This window comes from Leptosomus discolor, unplaced genomic scaffold (genome assembly GCF_034619465.1).
Source record: "Leptosomus discolor isolate bLepDis1 unplaced genomic scaffold, bLepDis1.hap2 HAP2_SCAFFOLD_27, whole genome shotgun sequence".
In the NCBI taxonomy this organism is placed as follows: domain Eukaryota; kingdom Metazoa; phylum Chordata; class Aves; order Leptosomiformes; family Leptosomidae; genus Leptosomus; species Leptosomus discolor.
Genome location: NW_028237782.1, coordinates 1445148 through 1464270, shown reverse-complemented (window position 1 = coordinate 1464270; position 19123 = coordinate 1445148).

The following is a 19123-nucleotide window of genomic DNA, read 5'->3' as shown; positions in this document are numbered from 1 at the left end:
TAGATGTAAAACCCGACATCTAGAGGTAAAGTCCTATATCTAGACTTAAAGACCAACATCCAGAGGTAAAACTCATCATCTAGAGGTAAAGCCCAACGTCTGGAGGTAAAGCCCAGATTCTAGAGAGAAGCCAAAAATCCAGATGGAAAACCAAAATCTAGAGGTAAAGCCCATCATCTAGAGGTAAAGCCAGATATCTAGGGGTAAAGCCCAACATCTAGAGGAAAAGCCAAATATATAGATTTAAAACCCAAAATCTAGAGGTAAAGACCAATATCTAGAGGTAAAGCCCAAAATCTAGATGTAAAGCCCAACTTCTAGATCTAAAGCCTAACTTCTAGAGGTAAAGTCCAAAATCTAGAGGTAAAGCCCAAGACCTAGTGGTAGAGCCCAAAATCTAGAAATAAAGCCCAACATCTAGACGTAAAGCCAGATATCTAGAGGTAAAGTCCAACATCTAGAGGAAAAGCCAAATATATAGATTTAAAACCCAAAATCTAGAGAGAAAGCCCAACATCTAAATGTAAAGCAAAACATCTAGATGTAAAACCCTACATCTAGAGGTAAAGTCCAATATCTAGACTTAAAGACCAACATCTAGAGGTAAAACCCAACATCTTGAGGTAAAGCCCAACGTCTGGAGGTACAGCCCAGATTCTAGAGAGAAGCCAAAAATCCAGATGGAAAACCCAAAATCTAGTGTTAAAGCCCAACATCTAGAGGTAAAGCCCAGCATCTAAAGGTAAAGCCTAATATCTAGAGGTGAATTCTTAAATCAAGTCTTAAGACCCGACATCTACAGTTAAAGCCAAACATATAGATGTAACCCCCAACTTCTAGAGGTAAGGCCCAAAATCTATATGTAAAGCCCAACTTCTAGATGTAAAGCCGAATATATAAAGCGCATCATTTAGAGTAAAGCCCAAAATCTAGCGTTAAAGCCCAACATCTAGAGGTAAAGCCCAGAATCTAGATGTAAAGCCTAACATCTAGAGGTAAAGCCGAACGTCTTGAGGTAAAGACAAATATATAGATTTAAAACCCAACATCTAGAGGTAAAGCCCAATATCTAGACGTAAAGCCCAACATCTAGAGGAAAAGCCAAATATATAGATTTAAAACCCAAAATCTAGAGGTAAAGACCAATATCTAGACTTAAAGCCCAAAATCTAGATGTAAAGCCCATCTTCTAGATCTAAAGCCTAACTTCTAGAGGTAAAGTCCAAAATCTAGAGGTAAAGCCCAAGACCTAGTGGTAGAGCCCAAAATCTAGAGTTAAAGCCCAATATCTAGACGTAAAACCAGATATCTAGAGGTAAAGCCCAACATCTAGAGGAAAAGCCAAATATATAGATTTAAAACCCAAAATCTAGAGGTAAAGCCCAATATCTAGACGTAAAGACCAATATCTAGATGTAAAGCCCAACTTCTAGATCTAAAGCCCAAAATCTATATGTAAAGCCCAACTTCTAGAGGTAAAGGTGAATATCTAGAGTTAAAGCGCATCATTTAGAGTAAAGCCCAAAATCTAGACTTAACGAACAACATCTAGAGGGAAAGCCCAGAATCTAGAGGTAAAGCCTAACATCTAGAGGTGAATTCCAAAATCAAGTGTTAAGGCCCGACATCTACAGTTAAAGCCAAACATATAGATGTAATCCCCAACTTCTAGACGTAAGGCCCAAAAAATAGAGGTAAAGCCCAACATCTAGAGTTAAAGCCCAACGTCTTGAGGTAAAGACAAATATATAGATTTAAAACCCAACATCTAGAGGTAAGCCCAATATCTAGATGTAAAGCCCCAAATATAGAGGTAAAGCCCAACATCTAGAGGTAAAGTTGAACGTCTTGAGGTAAAGCCAAAGTCTAGAGGTAAAGCCCAACTTCTAGAGGTAAATTCCAAAATCTAGAGGTAAAGCCACACATCTAGAAGTAAAGCCATATATGTAGAGGTAAAGCCCAACATCTATAGGAAAAGCCAAATATATAGATTTAAAACCCAAAATCTAGCGATAAAGCCCAACATCTAAATGTAAAGCAAAACATCTAGATGTAAAACCCGACATCTAGAGGTAAAGACCAACATCTAGAGGAAAAGCCAAATATATAGATTTAAAACCCAAAATCTAGAGGTAAAGCCCAATATCTAGACGTAAAGACCAATATCTAGATGTAAAGCCCAACTTCTAGATCTAAAGCCCAAATATATAGATGTAGAGCACAATTTCTTATTCTAAAGCCCAACAACTAGTGGTAAAGCCCAATATTTTGAGTTTAAGCCCATCATTTAGAGGTAAAGCCCAAAATCTAGATGTAAAGCCCAACTTCTAGAGGTAAAGAACACCATCTAGTCCTACAGCCCAAAGTCTGCAGGTAAAGCATAACTTACAGAGGTAAAGGCAAACATCTAGATGTAAAACCCAAACTCTAGAGGTAAAGCCCAACATATAGATGTATAGCCCAAATTCTAGAGATAAAGTCCAACGTCTAGATGTAATCCCAACATCTAGAGGTAAAGCCTAACATCTAAATGTAAAGCAAAACATAAGATGTAAAACCCTACATCTAGATGTAAAGTCCAATATCTAGACTTAAAGACCAACATCTAGAGGTAAAACCCAACATCTAGAGGTAAAGCCCAACGTCTAGAGGTACAGCCCAGATTCTAGAGAGAAGCCAAAAATCCAGATGGAAAACCCAAAGTCTAGAGGTAAAGCCCAACATCTAGAGTTAAAGTTGAACGTCTTGAGGTAAAGCCAAAGTCTAGAGGTAAAGCCCAACTTCTAGAGGTAAAGTCCAAAATCTAGAGGTAAAGCCCAACATCTAGAGGAAAAGCCAAATATATAGGTTTAAAACCCAACATCTAGAGATAAAGTCCAACATCTAAATGTAAAGCAAAATTTCTAGATGTAAAAACCGACATCTAGAGGTAAAGTCCTATATCTAGACTTAAAGACCAACATCCAGAGGTAAAACTCATCATCTAGAGGTAAAGCCCAACGTCTGGAGGTAAAGCCCAGATTCTAGAGAGAAGCCAAAAATCCAGATGGAAAACCAAAATCTAGAGGTAAAGCCCATCATCTAGAGGTAAAGCCAGATATCTAGGGGTAAAGCCCAACATCTAGAGGAAAAGCCAAATATATAGATTTAAAACCCAAAATCTAGAGGTAAAGACCAATATCTAGAGGTAAAGCCCAAAATCTAGATGTAAAGCCCAACTTCTAGATCTAAAGCCTAACTTCTAGAGGTAAAGTCCAAAATCTAGAGGTAAAGCCCAAGACCTAGTGGTAGAGCCCAAAATCTAGAAATAAAGCCCAACATCTAGACGTAAAGCCAGATATCTAGAGGTAAAGTCCAACATCTAGAGGAAAAGCCAAATATATAGATTTAAAACCCAAAATCTAGAGAGAAAGCCCAACATCTAAATGTAAAGCAAAACATCTAGATGTAAAACCCTACATCTAGAGGTAAAGTCCAATATCTAGACTTAAAGACCAACATCTAGAGGAAAAACCCAACATCTTGAGGTAAAGCCCAACGTCTGGAGGTACAGCCCAGATTCTAGAGAGAAGCCAAAAATCCAGATGGAAAACCCAAAATCTAGTGTTAAAGCCCAACATCTAGAGGTAAAGCCCAGCATCTAAAGGTAAAGCCTAATATCTAGAGGTGAATTCTTAAATCAAGTCTTAAGACCCGACATCTACAGTTAAAGCCAAACATATAGATGTAACCCCCAACTTCTAGAGGTAAGGCCCAAAATCTATATGTAAAGCCCAACTTCTAGATGTAAAGCCGAATATATAAAGCGCATCATTTAGAGTAAAGCCCAAAATCTGGAGTTAAAGCCCAACATCTAGAGGTAAAGCCCAGAATCTAGATGTAAAGCCTAACATCTAGAGGTAAAGCCGAACGTCTTGAGGTAAAGACAAATATATAGATTTAAAACCCAACATCTAGAGGTAAAGCCCAATATCTAGACGTAAAGCCCAACATCTAGAGGAAAAGTCCAAATTCTGGAGGCAAAGCCCAACACCTAGAGGTAGAGCCCAAAATCTAGAGGTAAAGCAACATCTAGAGTTAAAGCCAGATATCTAGAGGTAAAGCCCAACATCTAGAGGAAAAGCCAAATATATAGATTTATAACGCAAAATATAGAGGTAAAGCCCGATATTTAGACATAAAGACCAAAATCTAGATGTAAAGCCCAACTTCTAGATCTAAAGCCTAAAATCTAGATGTAAAGCCCAACTTCTAGAGGTAAAGCTGAATATATATATCGCATAATTTAGAGTAAAACCCAAAATCTAGAGTTGAAGCCCCACATCTAGAGGGAAAGCCCAGAATCTAGATGTAAAGCCTAACATCTAGAGGTGAATTCCAAAATCAAGTGTTAAGGCCCGACATCTACAGTTAAAGCCAACCATATAGATGCAACCCCACACTTCTAGAGGTAAGACCCAAAATCTAGAGGTAGAGCCCAACTTCTAGAGGTAAAGTCCAATACCTAGAGGTAAAGCCCTAGACCTAGTGGTAGAGCCCAAAATCTAGAGGTAAAGCCCAACATCTAGACGTTAAGCCAGATATCTAGTGGTAAAGCCCAACATCTAGAGGAAAAGCCAAATATATAGATTTAAAACCCAAAATCTAGAGGTAAAGACCAATATCTAGACTTAAAGCCCAAAATCTAGATATAAAGCCCAACTTCTAGATCTAAAGCCTAACTTCTAGAGGTAAAGTCCAAAATCTAGAGGTAAAGCCCAACATCTAGAGGTAAAGCCAGATATCTAGTGGTAAAGCCCAACATCTAGAGGAAAAGCCAAATATATAGATTTAAAACCCAAAATCTAGAGGTAAAGACCAATATCTAGACTTAAAGCCCAAAATCTAGATGTAAAGCCCATCTTCTAGATCTAAAGCCTAACTTCTAGAGGTAAAGTCCAAAATCTAGAGGTAAAGCCCAAGACCTAGTGGTAGAGCCCAAAATCTAGAGGTAAAGCCCAATATCTAGACGTAAAACCAGATATCTAGAGGTAAAGCCCAACATCTAGAGGAAAAGCCAAATATATAGATTTAAAACCCAAAATCTAGAGGTAAAGACCAATATCTAGACTTAAAGCCCAAAATCTAGATGTAAAGCCCATCTTCTAGATCTAAAGCCTAACTTCTAGAGGTAAAGTCCAAAATCTAGAGGTAAAGCCCAAGACCTAGTGGTAGAGCCCAAAATCTAGAGGTAAAGCCCAATATCTAGACGTAAAACCAGATATCTAGAGGTAAAGCCCAACATCTAGAGGAAACGCCAAATATATAGATTTAAAACCCAAAATCTAGAGGTAAAGCCCAATATCTAGACGTAAAGACCAATATCTAGATGTAAAGCCCAACTTCTAGATCTAAAGCCCAAAATCTATATGTAAAGCCCAACTTCTAGAGGTAAAGGCGAATATCTAGAGTTAAAGCGCATCATTTAGAGTAAAGCCCAAAATCTAGACTTAACGAACAACATCTAGAGGGAAAGCCCAGAATCTAGAGGTAAAGCCTAACATCTAGAGGTGAATTCCAAAATCAAGTGTTAAGGCCCGACATCTACAGTTAAAGCCAAACATATAGATGTAATCCCCAACTTCTAGACGTAAGGCCCAAAAAATAGAGGTAAAGCCCAACATCTAGAGTTAAAGCCCAACGTCTTGAGGTAAAGACAAATATATAGGTTTAAAACCCAACATCTAGAGGTAAGCCCAATATCTAGATGTAAAGCCCCAAATATAGAGGTAAAGCCCAACATCTAGAGGTAAAGTTGAACGTCTTGAGGTAAAGCCAAAGTCTAGAGGTAAAGCCCAACTTCTAGAGGTAAATTCCAAAATCTAGAGGTAAAGCCACACATCTAGAAGTAAAGCCATATATGTAGAGGTAAAGCCCAACATCTATAGGAAAAGCCAAATATATAGATTTAAAACCCAAAATCTAGCGATAAAGCCCAACATCTAAATGTAAAGCAAAACATCTAGATGTAAAACCCGACATCTAGAGGTAAAGACCAACATCTAGAGGAAAAGCCAAATATATAGATTTAAAACCCAAAATCTAGAGGTAAAGCCCAATATCTAGACGTAAAGACCAATATCTAGATGTAAAGCCCAACTTCTAGATCTAAAGCCTAACTTCTAGAGGTAAAGTCCAAAATCTAGAGGTAAAGCCCAAGACCTAGTGGTAGAGCCCAAAATCTAGAAATAAAGCCCAACATCTAGACGTAAAGCCAGATATCTAGAGGTAAAGTCCAACATCTAGAGGAAAAGCCAAATATATAGATTTAAAACCCAAAATCTAGAGAGAAAGCCCAACATCTAAATGTAAAGCAAAACATCTAGATGTAAAACCCTACATCTAGAGGTAAAGTCCAATATCTAGACTTAAAGACCAACATCTAGAGGAAAAACCCAACATCTTGAGGTAAAGCCCAACGTCTGGAGGTACAGCCCAGATTCTAGAGAGAAGCCAAAAATCCAGATGGAAAACCCAAAATCTAGTGTTAAAGCCCAACATCTAGAGGTAAAGCCCAGAACCTAGAGGTAAAGCCTAATATCTAGAGGTGTATTCTTAAATCAAGTCTTAAGACCCGACATCTACAGTTAAAGCCAAACATATAGATGTAACCCCCAACTTCTAGAGGTAAGGCCCAAAATCTATATGTAAAGCCCAACTTCTAGATGTAAAGCCGAATATATAAAGCGCATCATTTAGAGTAAAGCCCAAAATCTGGAGTTAAAGCCCAACATCTAGAGGTAAAGCCCAGAATCTAGATGTAAAGCCTAACATCTAGAGGTAAAGCCGAACGTCTTGAGGTAAAGACAAATATATAGATTTAAAACCCAACATCTAGAGGTAAAGCCCAATATCTAGACGTAAAGCCCAACATCTAGAGGAAAAGTCCAAATTCTGGAGGCAAAGCCCAACACCTAGAGGTAGAGCCCAAAATCTAGAGGTAAAGCAACATCTAGAGTTAAAGCCAGATATCTAGAGGTAAAGCCCAACATCTAGAGGAAAAGCCAAATATATAGATTTATAACGCAAAATATAGAGGTAAAGCCCGATATTTAGACATAAAGACCAAAATCTAGAAGTAAAGCCCAACTTCTAGATCTAAAGCCTAAAATCTAGATGTAAAGCCCAACTTCTAGAGGTAAAGCTGAATATATATATCGCATCATTTAGAGTAAAACCCAAAATCTAGAGTTGAAGCCCCACATCTAGAGGGAAAGCCCAGAATCTAGATGTAAAGCCTAACATCTAGAGGTGAATTCCAAAATCAAGTGTTAAGGCCCGACATCTACAGTTAAAGCCAACCATATAGATGCAACCCCACACTTCTAGAGGTAAGACCCAAAATCTAGAGGTAGAGCCCAACTTCTAGAGGTAAAGTCCAATACCTAGAGGTAAAGCCCTAGACCTAGTGGTAGAGCCCAAAATCTAGAGGTAAAGCCCAACATCTAGACGTTAAGCCAGATATCTAGTGGTAAAGCCCAACATCTAGAGGAAAAGCCAAATATATAGATTTAAAACCCAAAATCTAGAGGTAAAGACCAATATCTAGACTTAAAGCCCAAAATCTAGATGTAAAGCCCAACTTCTAGATCTAAGGCCCAAAATCTAGATGTAAAGCCCAAGCTCTAGATGTAAAGCCGAATATATAAAGCGCAGCATTTAGAGTAAAGCCCAAAATCTAGAGTTAAAGAACAACATCTAGAGGGAAAGCCCAGAATCCAGAGGTAAAGCCTAACATCTAGAGGTGAATTCCAAAATCAAGTGTTAAGGCCCGACATCTACAGTTAAAGCCAAACATATAGATGTAACCCCCAACTTCTAGAGGTAAGGCCCAAAATCTAGAGGTAAAGCCCAACATCTAGACGTAAAGCCAGATATCTGATGGTAAAGCCCAACATCTAGAGGTAAAGCCGAACGTCTTGAGGTAAAGACAAATATATAGATTTAAAACCCAACATCTAGAGGTAAAGCCCAATATCTAGACGTAAAGCCCAACTTCTAGAGGAAAAGTCCAAATTCTGGAGGCAAAGCCCAACACCTAGAGGTAGAGCCCAAAATCTAGACTTCAAGACCAACATCTTGAGGTAAAGCCCAATGTCTAGAGGTAATGACCAACTTCTAGAGCTAAAACCCCAAATCTAGATTTAAACCCCAACATCTAGAGATAAAGCCCAACTTCTAAATCTAAGCCAAACATCTAGAGGTAAAGCCCAACATCTAGAGGTAAAGCCTAACATCTAGTGGTGAATTCCAAAATCTAGTGTTAAGGCCCGACATCTACAGTTAAAGGCAAACATATAGATGTAAACCCCAACTTCTAGAGGTAAAGTCCAAAATCTAGAGGTAAAGCCCAACATCTAGAGTTAAAGCCCAACGTCCTGAGGTAAAGCCCAAAGTCTAGAGGTAAAGCCCAAATTCTAGAGGTAAAGCCAGATATCTAGAGGTAAAGCCCAACATCTAGAGGAAAAGCCAAATATATAGATTTAAAACCCAAAATCTAGAGGTAAAGCCCAAAATCTAGATGTAAAGCCCAACTTCTAGAGGTAAAGGCGAATATCTAGAGTTAAAGCGCATCATTTAGAGTAAAGCCCAAAATCTAGAGTTGAAGCCCCACATCTAGAGGGAAAGCCCACAATCTAGATGTAAAGCCTAACATCTAGAGGTGAATTCCAAAATCAAGTGTTAAGGCCCGACATCTACAGTTAAAGCCAAACATATAGATGTAACCCCCAACTTCTAGAAGTAAGGCCCAAAATCTAGAGGTAAAGCCCAACTTCTGGAGGTGAAGTCCAAAATCTAGAGGTAAAGCCCAAGACCTAGTGGTAGAGCCCAAAATCTAGAGATAAAGCCCAACATCAAAATGTAAAGCAAAATATCTAGATGTAAAACCCTACATCTAGAGGTAAAGTCCAATATCTAGACTTAAAGACCAACATCTAGAGGTAAAACCCAACATCTTGAGGTAAAGCCCAACGTCTGGAGGTACAGCCCAGATTCTAGAGAGAAGCCAAAAATCCAGATGGAAAACCCAAAATCTAGTGTTAAAGCCCAACATCTAGAGGTAAAGCCCAGAACCTAGAGGTAAAGCCTAACATCTAGAGGTGAATTCCAAAATCAAGTGTTAAGGCCCGACATCTACAGTTAAAGCCAAACATATAGATGTAACCCCCAACTTCTAGAAGTAAGGCCCAAAATCTAGAGGTAAAGCCCAACTTCTGGAGGTGAAGTCCAAAATCTAGAGGTAAAGCCCAAGACCTAGTGGTAGAGCCCAAAATCTAGAGATAAAGCCCAACATCTAAATGTAAAGCAAAATATCTAGATGTAAAACCCTACATCTAGAGGTAAAGTCCAATATCTAGACTTAAAGACCAACATCTAGAGGTAAAACCCAACATCTTGAGGTAAAGCCCAACATCTAGAGGAAAAGGCAAATATATAGATTTAAAACCCAAAATCTAGAGGTAAAGCCAAAAATCTAGATGTAAAGCCCAACTTCTGGAGGTAAAGGCGAATATCTAGAGTTAAAGCGCATCATTTAGAGTAAAGCCCAAAATCTAGAGGTAAAGAACAACATCTAGAGGGAAAGCCCAGAATCTAGAGGTAAAGCCTAACATCTAGAGGTAAAGCCAGATATCTAGGGTTAAAGCCCAACATCTAGAGGAAAAGCCAAATATATAGATTTAAAACCCAAAATCTAGAGGTAAAGCCCAATATCTAGACGTAAAGCCCAAAATCTGGATGTAAAGCCCAACTTCTAGATGTAAAGCCTAACTTCTAGAGGTAAAGTCCAAAATTTAGAGGTAAAGCCCAAGACCTAGTGGTAGAGCCCAAAATCTAGAGGTAAAGCCAGATATCTAGAGGTAAAGCCCAACATCTAGAGGAAAAGCCCAACATCCAGAGTTAAAGTTGAACGTCTTGAGGTAAAGCCAAATTCTAGAGGTAAAGCCCAACTTCTAGAGGTAAAGTCCAAAATCTAGAGGTAAAGCCCAACATCTAGAAGTAAATCCAGATATCTAGAGGTAAAGCCCAACATCTAGAGGAAAACCCAAATATATAGATTTAAAACCCAACATCTAGAGATAAAGCCCAACATCTAGAAGTAAATCCAGATATCTAGAGGTAAAGCCCAACATCTAGAGGAAAAGCCAAATATATAGATTTAAAACCCAACATCTAGAGATAAAGCCCAACATCTAAATGTAAAGCAAAACATCTAGATGTAAAACCCGACATCTAGAGGTAAAGTCCTATATCTAGACTTAAAGACCAACATCTATAGGTAAAACCCGACATCTAGAGGTAAAGCCCAACATCTGGAGGTAAAGCCCAGATTCTAGAGAGAAGCCAAAAATCCAGATGGAAAACCCAAAATCTAGAGGTAAAGCCCAAGACCTAGTGGTAGAGCCCAAAATCTAGAACTAAAGCCCAACATCTAGACGTAAAGCCAGATATCTAGAGGTAAAGCCCAACATCTAGAGGAAAAACCAAATGTATTGATTTAAAGCCCAAAATCTAGATGTAAAGCCCAACTTCTAGATCTAAAGCCTAACTTCTAGAGGTAAAGTCCAAAATCTAGAGGTAAAGTCCAAGACCTAGTGGTAGAGCCCAAAATCTAGAGTTAAAGCCAGATATCTAGAGGTAAAGCCCAACATCTAGAGGAAAAGCCAAATATATAGATTTAAAACCCAAAATATAGAGGTAAAGCCCGATATCTAGACGTAAAGACCAAAATCTAGATGTAAAGCCCAACTTCTAGAGGTAAAGCCGAATATATAAAGCGCATCATTTAGAGTAAAGCCCAAAATCTAGAGTTGAAGCCCCACATCTAGAGGGAAAGCCCAGAATCTAGATGTAAAGCCTAACATCTAGAGGTGAATTCCAAAATCAAGAGTTAAGGACCAACATCTACAGTTAAAGCCAAACATATAGATGTAACCCCCAACTTCTAGAGGTAAGGCCCAAAATCTAGAGGTAAAGCCCAAGACCTAGTGGTAGAGCCCAAAATCTAGAGGTAAAGCCCAACATCTAGACGTAAAGCCAGATATCTTGGGGTAAAGCCTAACATCTAGAGGAAAAGCCAAATATATAGATTTAAAACTCAAAATCTAGAGGTAAAGCCCAATATCGAGATGTAAAGACCAATATCTAGATATAAAGCCCAACTTCTAGATCTAAAGCCCAAAATCTAGATGTAAAGCCCAACTTCTAGAGGTAAAGGCGATTATCTAGAGTTAAAGCGCATAATTTAGAGTAAAGCCCAAAATCTAGAGTTAAAGAACAACATCTAGAGGGAAAGCCCAGTATCTAGAGGTAAAGCCTAACATCTAGAGGTGAATTCCAAAATCAAGTGTTAAGGCCCGACATCTACAGTTAAATCCAAACATATAGATGTAACCCCCAACTTCTAGACGTAAGGCCCAAAAAATAGAGGTAAAGCCCAACATCTAGAGGTAAAGCCGAACGTCTTGAGGTAAAGCCCAAAGTCTAGATGTAAAGCCCAACTTCTAGAGGTAAAGTCCAAAATCTAGAGGTAAAGATCAAGACCTAGTGGTAGAGCCCAAAATGTAGCGGTAAAACCCAACATCTATAGGAAAAGCCAAATATATAGATTTAAAACCCAAAATCTAGAGATAAAGCCCAACATCTAAATGTAAAGCAAAACATCTAGATGTAAACCCCGACATCTAGAGGTAAAGTCCAATATCTAGACTTAAAGACCAACATCTAGAGGTAAAACCCAACATCTAGAGGTAAAGCCCAACATCTGGAGGTAAAGCCCAGATTCTAGAGAGAAGCCAAAAATCCAGATGGAAAACCCAAAATCTAGAGGTAAAGCCCAAAATCTAGAGGTAAAGCCAGATATCTAGGGTTAAATCCCAACATCTAGAGGAAAAGCCAAATATATAGATTTAAAACCCAAAATCTAGAGGTAAAGCCCATTATCTAGACGTAAAGCCCAAAATCTGGATGTAAAGCCCAACTTCTAGATGTAAAGCCTAACTTCTAGAGGTAAAGTCCAAAATCTAGAGGTAAAGCCCAAGACCTAGTGGTAGAGCCCAAAATCTAGAGGTAAAGCCAGATATCTAGAGGTAAAGCCCAACATCTAGAGGAAAAGCCCAACATCCAGAGTTAAAGTTGAACGTCTTGAGGTAAAGCCAAATTCTAGAGGTAAAGCTCAAAATCTAGAGGTAAATTCCAAAATCTAGAGGTAAAGCCCAACATCTAGAAGTAAATCCAGATATCTAGAGGTAAAGCCCAACATCTAGAGGAAAAGCCAAATATATAGATTTAAAACCCAACATCTAGAGATAAAGCCCAACATCTAAATGTAAAGCAAAACATCTAGATGTAAAACCCGACATCTAGAGGTAAAGTCCTATATCTAGACTTAAAGACCAACATCTATAGGTAAAACCCGACATCTAGAGGTAAAGCCCAACATCTGGAGGTAAAGCCCAGATTCTAGAGAGAAGCCAAAAATCCAGATGGAAAACCCAAAATCTAGAGGTAAAGCCCAAGACCTAGTGGTAGAGCCCAAAATCTAGAACTAAAGCCCAACATCTAGACGTAAAGCCAGATATCTAGAGGTAAAGCCCAACATCTAGAGGAAAAACCAAATGTATTGATTTAAAGCCCAAAATCTAGATGTAAAGCCCAACTTCTAGATCTAAAGCCTAACTTCTAGAGGTAAAGTCCAAAATCTAGAGGTAAAGTCCAAGACCTAGTGGTAGAGCCCAAAATCTAGAGTTAAAGCCAGATATCTAGAGGTAAAGCCCAACATCTAGAGGAAAAGCCAAATATATAGATTTAAAACCCAAAATATAGAGGTAAAGCCCGATATCTAGACGTAAAGACCAAAATCTAGATGTAAAGCCCAACTTCTAGAGGTAAAGCCGAATATATAAAGCGCATCATTTAGAGTAAAGCCCAAAATCTAGAGCTGAAGCCCCACATCTAGAGGGAAAGCCCAGAATCTAGATGTAAAGCCTAACATCTAGAGGTGAATTCCAAAATCAAGTGTTAAGGCCCGACATCTACAGTTAAAGCCAAACATATAGATGTAACCCCCAACTTCTAGAGGTAAGGCCCAAAATCTAGAGGTAAAGCCCAACATCTAGACGTAAAGCCAGATATCTGATGGTAAAGCCCAACATCTAGAGGTAAAGCCGAACGTCTTGAGGTAAAGACAAATATATAGATTTAAAACCCAACATCTAGAGGTAAAGCCCAATATCTAGACGTAAAGCCCAACTTCTAGAGGAAAAGTCCAAATTCTGGAGGCAAAGCCCAACACCTAGAGGTAGAGCCCAAAATCTAGACTTAAAGACCAACATCTTGAGGTAAAGCCCAATGTCTAGAGGTAATGACCAACTTCTAGAGCTAAAACCCCAAATCTAGATTTAAACCCCAACATCTAGAGATAAAGCCCAACTTCTAAATCTAAGCCAAACATCTAGAGGTAAAGCCCAACATCTAGAGGTAAAGCCTAACATCTAGTGGTGAATTCCAAAATCTAGTGTTAAGGCCCGACATCTACAGTTAAAGGCAAACATATAGATGTAAACCCCAACTTCTAGAGGTAAAGTCCAAAATCTAGAGGTAAAGCCCAACATCTAGAGTTAAAGCCCAACGTCCTGAGGTAAAGCCCAAAGTCTAGAGGTAAAGCCCAAATTCTAGAGGTAAAGCCAGATATCTAGAGGTAAAGCCCAACATCTAGAGGAAAAGCCAAATATATAGATTTAAAACCCAAAATCTAGAGGTAAAGCCCAAAATCTAGATGTAAAGCCCAACTTCTAGAGGTAAAGGCGAATATCTAGAGTTAAAGCGCATCATTTAGAGTAAAGCCCAAAATCTAGAGTTGAAGCCCCACATCTAGAGGGAAAGCCCACAATCTAGATGTAAAGCCTAACATCTAGAGGTGAATTCCAAAATCAAGTGTTAAGGCCCGACATCTACAGTTAAAGCCAAACATATAGATGTAACCCCCAACTTCTAGAAGTAAGGCCCAAAATCTAGAGGTAAAGCCCAACTTCTGGAGGTGAAGTCCAAAATCTAGAGGTAAAGCCCAAGACCTAGTGGTAGAGCCCAAAATCTAGAGATAAAGCCCAACATCTAAATGTAAAGCAAAATATCTAGATGTAAAACCCTACATCTAGAGGTAAAGTCCAATATCTAGACTTAAAGACCAACATCTAGAGGTAAAACCCAACATCTTGAGGTAAAGCCCAACGTATGGAGGTACAGCCCAGATTCTAGAGAGAAGCCAAAAATCCAGATGGAAAACCCAAAATCTAGTGTTAAAGCCCAACATCTAGAGGTAAAGCCCAGAACCTAGAGGTAAAGCCTAACATCTAGAGGTGAATTCCAAAATCAAGTGTTAAGGCCCGACATCTACAGTTAAAGCCAAACATATAGATGTAACCCCCAACTTCTAGAAGTAAGGCCCAAAATCTAGAGGTAAAGCCCAACTTCTGGAGGTGAAGTCCAAAATCTAGAGGTAAAGCCCAAGACCTAGTGGTAGAGCCCAAAATCTAGAGATAAAGCCCAACATCTAAATGTAAAGCAAAATATCTAGATGTAAAACCCTACATCTAGAGGTAAAGTCCAATATCTAGACTTAAAGACCAACATCTAGAGGTAAAACCCAACATCTTGAGGTAAAGCCCAACATCTAGAGGAAAAGGCAAATATATAGATTTAAAACCCAAAATCTAGAGGTAAAGCCAAAAATCTAGATGTAAAGCCCAACTTCTGGAGGTAAAGGCGAATATCTAGAGTTAAAGCGCATCATTTAGAGTAAAGCCCAAAATCTAGAGGTAAAGAACAACATCTAGAGGGAAAGCCCAGAATCTAGAGGTAAAGCCTAACATCTAGAGGTAAAGCCAGATATCTAGGGTTAAAGCCCAACATCTAGAGGAAAAGCCAAATATATAGATTTAAAACCCAAAATCTAGAGGTAAAGCCCAATATCTAGACGTAAAGCCCAAAATCTGGATGTAAAGCCCAACTTCTAGATGTAAAGCCTAACTTCTAGAGGTAAAGTCCAAAATCTAGAGGTAAAGCCCAAGACCTAGTGGTAGAGCCCAAAATCTAGAGGTAAAGCCAGATATCTAGAGGTAAAGCCCAACATCTAGAGGAAAAGCCCAACATCCAGAGTTAAAGTTGAACGTCTTGAGGTAAAGCCAAATTCTAGAGGTAAAGCCCAACTTCTAGAGGTAAAGTCCAAAATCTAGAGGTAAAGCCCAACATCTAGAAGTAAATCCAGATATCTAGAGGTAAAGCCCAACATCTAGAGGAAAAGCCAAATATATAGATTTAAAACCCAACATCTAGAGATAAAGCCCAACATCTAAATGTAAAGCAAAACATCTAGATGTAAAACCCGACATCTAGAGGTAAAGTCCTATATCTAGACTTAAAGACCAACATCTATAGGTAAAACCCGACATCTAGAGGTAAAGCCCAACATCTGGAGGTAAAGCCCAGATTCTAGAGAGAAGCCAAAAATCCAGATGGAAAACCCAAAATCTAGAGGTAAAGCCCAAGACCTAGTGGTAGAGCCCAAAATCTAGAACTAAAGCCCAACATCTAGACGTAAAGCCAGATATCTAGAGGTAAAGCCCAACATCTAGAGGAAAAACCAAATGTATTGATTTAAAGCCCAAAATCTAGATGTAAAGCCCAACTTCTAGATCTAAAGCCTAACTTCTAGAGGTAAAGTCCAAAATCTAGAGGTAAAGTCCAAGACCTAGTGGTAGAGCCCAAAAAATAGAGTTAAAGCCAGATATCTAGAGGTAAAGCCCAACATCTAGAGGAAAAGCCAAATATATAGATTTAAAACCCAAAATATAGAGGTAAAGCCCGATATCTAGACGTAAAGACCAAAATCTAGATGTAAAGCCCAACTTCTAGAGGTAAAGCCGAATATATAAAGCGCATCATTTAGAGTAAAGCCCAAAATCTAGAGCTGAAGCCCCACATCTAGAGGGAAAGCCCAGAATCTAGATGTAAAGCCTAACATCTAGAGGTGAATTCCAAAATCAAGTGTTAAGGCCCGACATCTACAGTTAAAGCCAAACATATAGATGTAACCCCCAACTTCTAGAGGTAAGGCCCAAAATCTAGAGGTAAAGCCCAACATCTAGACGTAAAGCCAGATATCTGATGGTAAAGCCCAACATCTAGAGGTAAAGCCGAACGTCTTGAGGTAAAGACAAATATATAGATTTAAAACCCAACATCTAGAGGTAAAGCCCAATATCTAGACGTAAAGCCCAACTTCTAGAGGAAAAGTCCAAATTCTGGAGGCAAAGCCCAACACCTAGAGGTAGAGCCCAAAATCTAGACTTAAAGACCAACATCTTGAGGTAAAGCCCAATGTCTAGAGGTAATGACCAACTTCTAGAGCTAAAACCCCAAATCTAGATTTAAACCCCAACATCTAGAGATAAAGCCCAACTTCTAAATCTAAGCCAAACATCTAGAGGTAAAGCCCAACATCTAGAGGTAAAGCCTAACATCTAGTGGTGAATTCCAAAATCTAGTGTTAAGGCCCGACATCTACAGTTAAAGGCAAACATATAGATGTAAACCCCAACTTCTAGAGGTAAAGTCCAAAATCTAGAGGTAAAGCCCAAAGTCTAGAGGTAAAGCCCAAATTCTAGAGGTAAAGCCAGATATCTAGAGGTAAAGCCCAACATCTAGAGGAAAAGCCAAATATATAGATTTAAAACCCAAAATCTAGAGGTAAAGCCCAAAATCTAGATGTAAAGCCCAACTTCTAGAAGTAAATCCAGATATCTAGAGGTAAAGCCCAACATCTAGAGGAAAACCCAAATATATAGATTTAAAACCCAACATCTAGAGATAAAGCCCAACATCTAGAAGTAAATCCAGATATCTAGAGGTAAAGCCCAACATCTAGAGGAAAAGCCAAATATATAGATTTAAAACCCAACATCTAGAGATAAAGCCCAACATCTAAATGTAAAGCAAAACATCTAGATGTAAAACCCGACATCTAGAGGTAAAGTCCTATATCTAGACTTAAAGACCAACATCTATAGGTAAAACCCGACATCTAGAGGTAAAGCCCAACATCTGGAGGTAAAGCCCAGATTCTAGAGAGAAGCCAAAAATCCAGATGGAAAACCCAAAATCTAGAGGTAAAGCCCAAGACCTAGTGGTAGAGCCCAAAATCTAGAACTAAAGCCCAACATCTAGACGTAAAGCCAGATATCTAGAGGTAAAGCCCAACATCTAGAGGAAAAACCAAATGTATTGATTTAAAGCCCAAAATCTAGATGTAAAGCCCAACTTCTAGATCTAAAGCCTAACTTCTAGAGGTAAAGTCCAAAATCTAGAGGTAAAGTCCAAGACCTAGTGGTAGAGCCCAAAATCTAGAGTTAAAGCCAGATATCTAGAGGTAAAGCCCAACATCTAGAGGAAAAGCCAAATATATAGATTTAAAACCCAAAATATAGAGGTAAAGCCCGATATCTAGACGTAAAGACCAAAATCTAGATGTAAAGCCCAACTTCTAGAGGTAAAGCCGAATATATAAAGCGCATCATTTAGAGTAAAGCCCAAAATCTAGAGTTGAAGCCCCACATCTAGAGGGAAAGCCCAGAATCTAGATGTAAAGCCTAACATCTAGAGGTGAATTCCAAAATCAAGAGTTAAGGACCAACATCTACAGTTAAAGCCAAACATATAGATGTAACCCCCAACTTCTAGAGGTAAGGCCCAAAATCTAGAGGTAAAGCCCAAGACCTAGTGGTAGAGCCCAAAATCTAGAGGTAAAGCCCAACATCTAGACGTAAAGCCAGATATCTAGGGGTAAAGCCCAACATCTAGAGGAAAAGCCAAATATATAGATTTAAAACTCAAAATCTAGAGGTAAAGCCTAACATCTAGTGGTGAATTCCAAAATCTAGTGTTAAGGCCCGACATCTACAGTTAAAGGCAAACATATAGATGTAAACCCCAACTTCTAGAGGTAAAGTCCAAAATCTAGAGGTAAAGCCCAACATCTAGAGTTAAAGCCCAACGTCCTGAGGTAAAGCCCAAATTCTAGAGGTAAAGCCAGATATCTAGAGGTAAAGCCCAACATCTAGAGGAAAAGCCAAATATATAGATTTAAAACCCAAAATCTAGAGGTAAAGCCCAAAATCTAGATGTAAAGCCCAACTTCTAGAGGTAAAGGCGAATATCTAGAGTTAAAGCGCATCATTTAGAGTAAAGCCCAAAATCTAGAGTTGAAGCCCCACATCTAGAGGGAAAGCCCACAATCTAGATGTAAAGCCTAACATCTAGAGGTGAATTCCAAAATCAAGTGTTAAGGCCCGACATCTACAGTTAAAGCCAAACATATAGATGTAACCCCCAACTTCTAGAAGTAAGGCCCAAAATCTAGAGGTAAAGCCCAACTTCTGGAGGTGAAGTCCAAAATCTAGAGGTAAAGCCCAAGACCTAGTGGTAGAGCCCAAAATCTAGAGATAAAGCCCAACATCTAAATGTAAAGCAAAATATCTAGATGTAAAACCCTACATCTAGAGGTAAAGTCCAATATCTAGACTTAAAGACCAACATCTAGAGGTAAAACCCAACATCTTGAGGTAAAGCCCAACATCTAGAGGAAAAGGCAAATATATAGATTTAAAACCCAAAATCTAGAGGTAAAGCCAAAAATCTAGATGTAAAGCCCAACTTCTGGAGGTAAAGGCGAATATCTAGAGTTAAAGCGCATCATTTAGAGTAAAGCCCAAAATCTAGAGGTAAAGAACAACATCTAGAGGGAAAGCCCAGAATCTAGAGGTAAAGCCTAACATCTAGAGGTAAAGCCAGATATCTAGGGTTAAAGCCCAACATCTAGAGGAAAAGCCAAATATATAGATTTAAAACCCAAAATCTAGAGGTAAAGCCCAATATCTAGACGTAAAGCCCAAAATCTGGATGTAAAGCCCAACTTCTAGATGTAAAGCCTAACTTCTAGAGGTAAAGTCCAAAATCTAGAGGTAAAGCCCAAGACCTAGTGGTAGAGCCCAAAATCTAGAGGTAAAGCCAGATATCTAGAGGTAAAGCC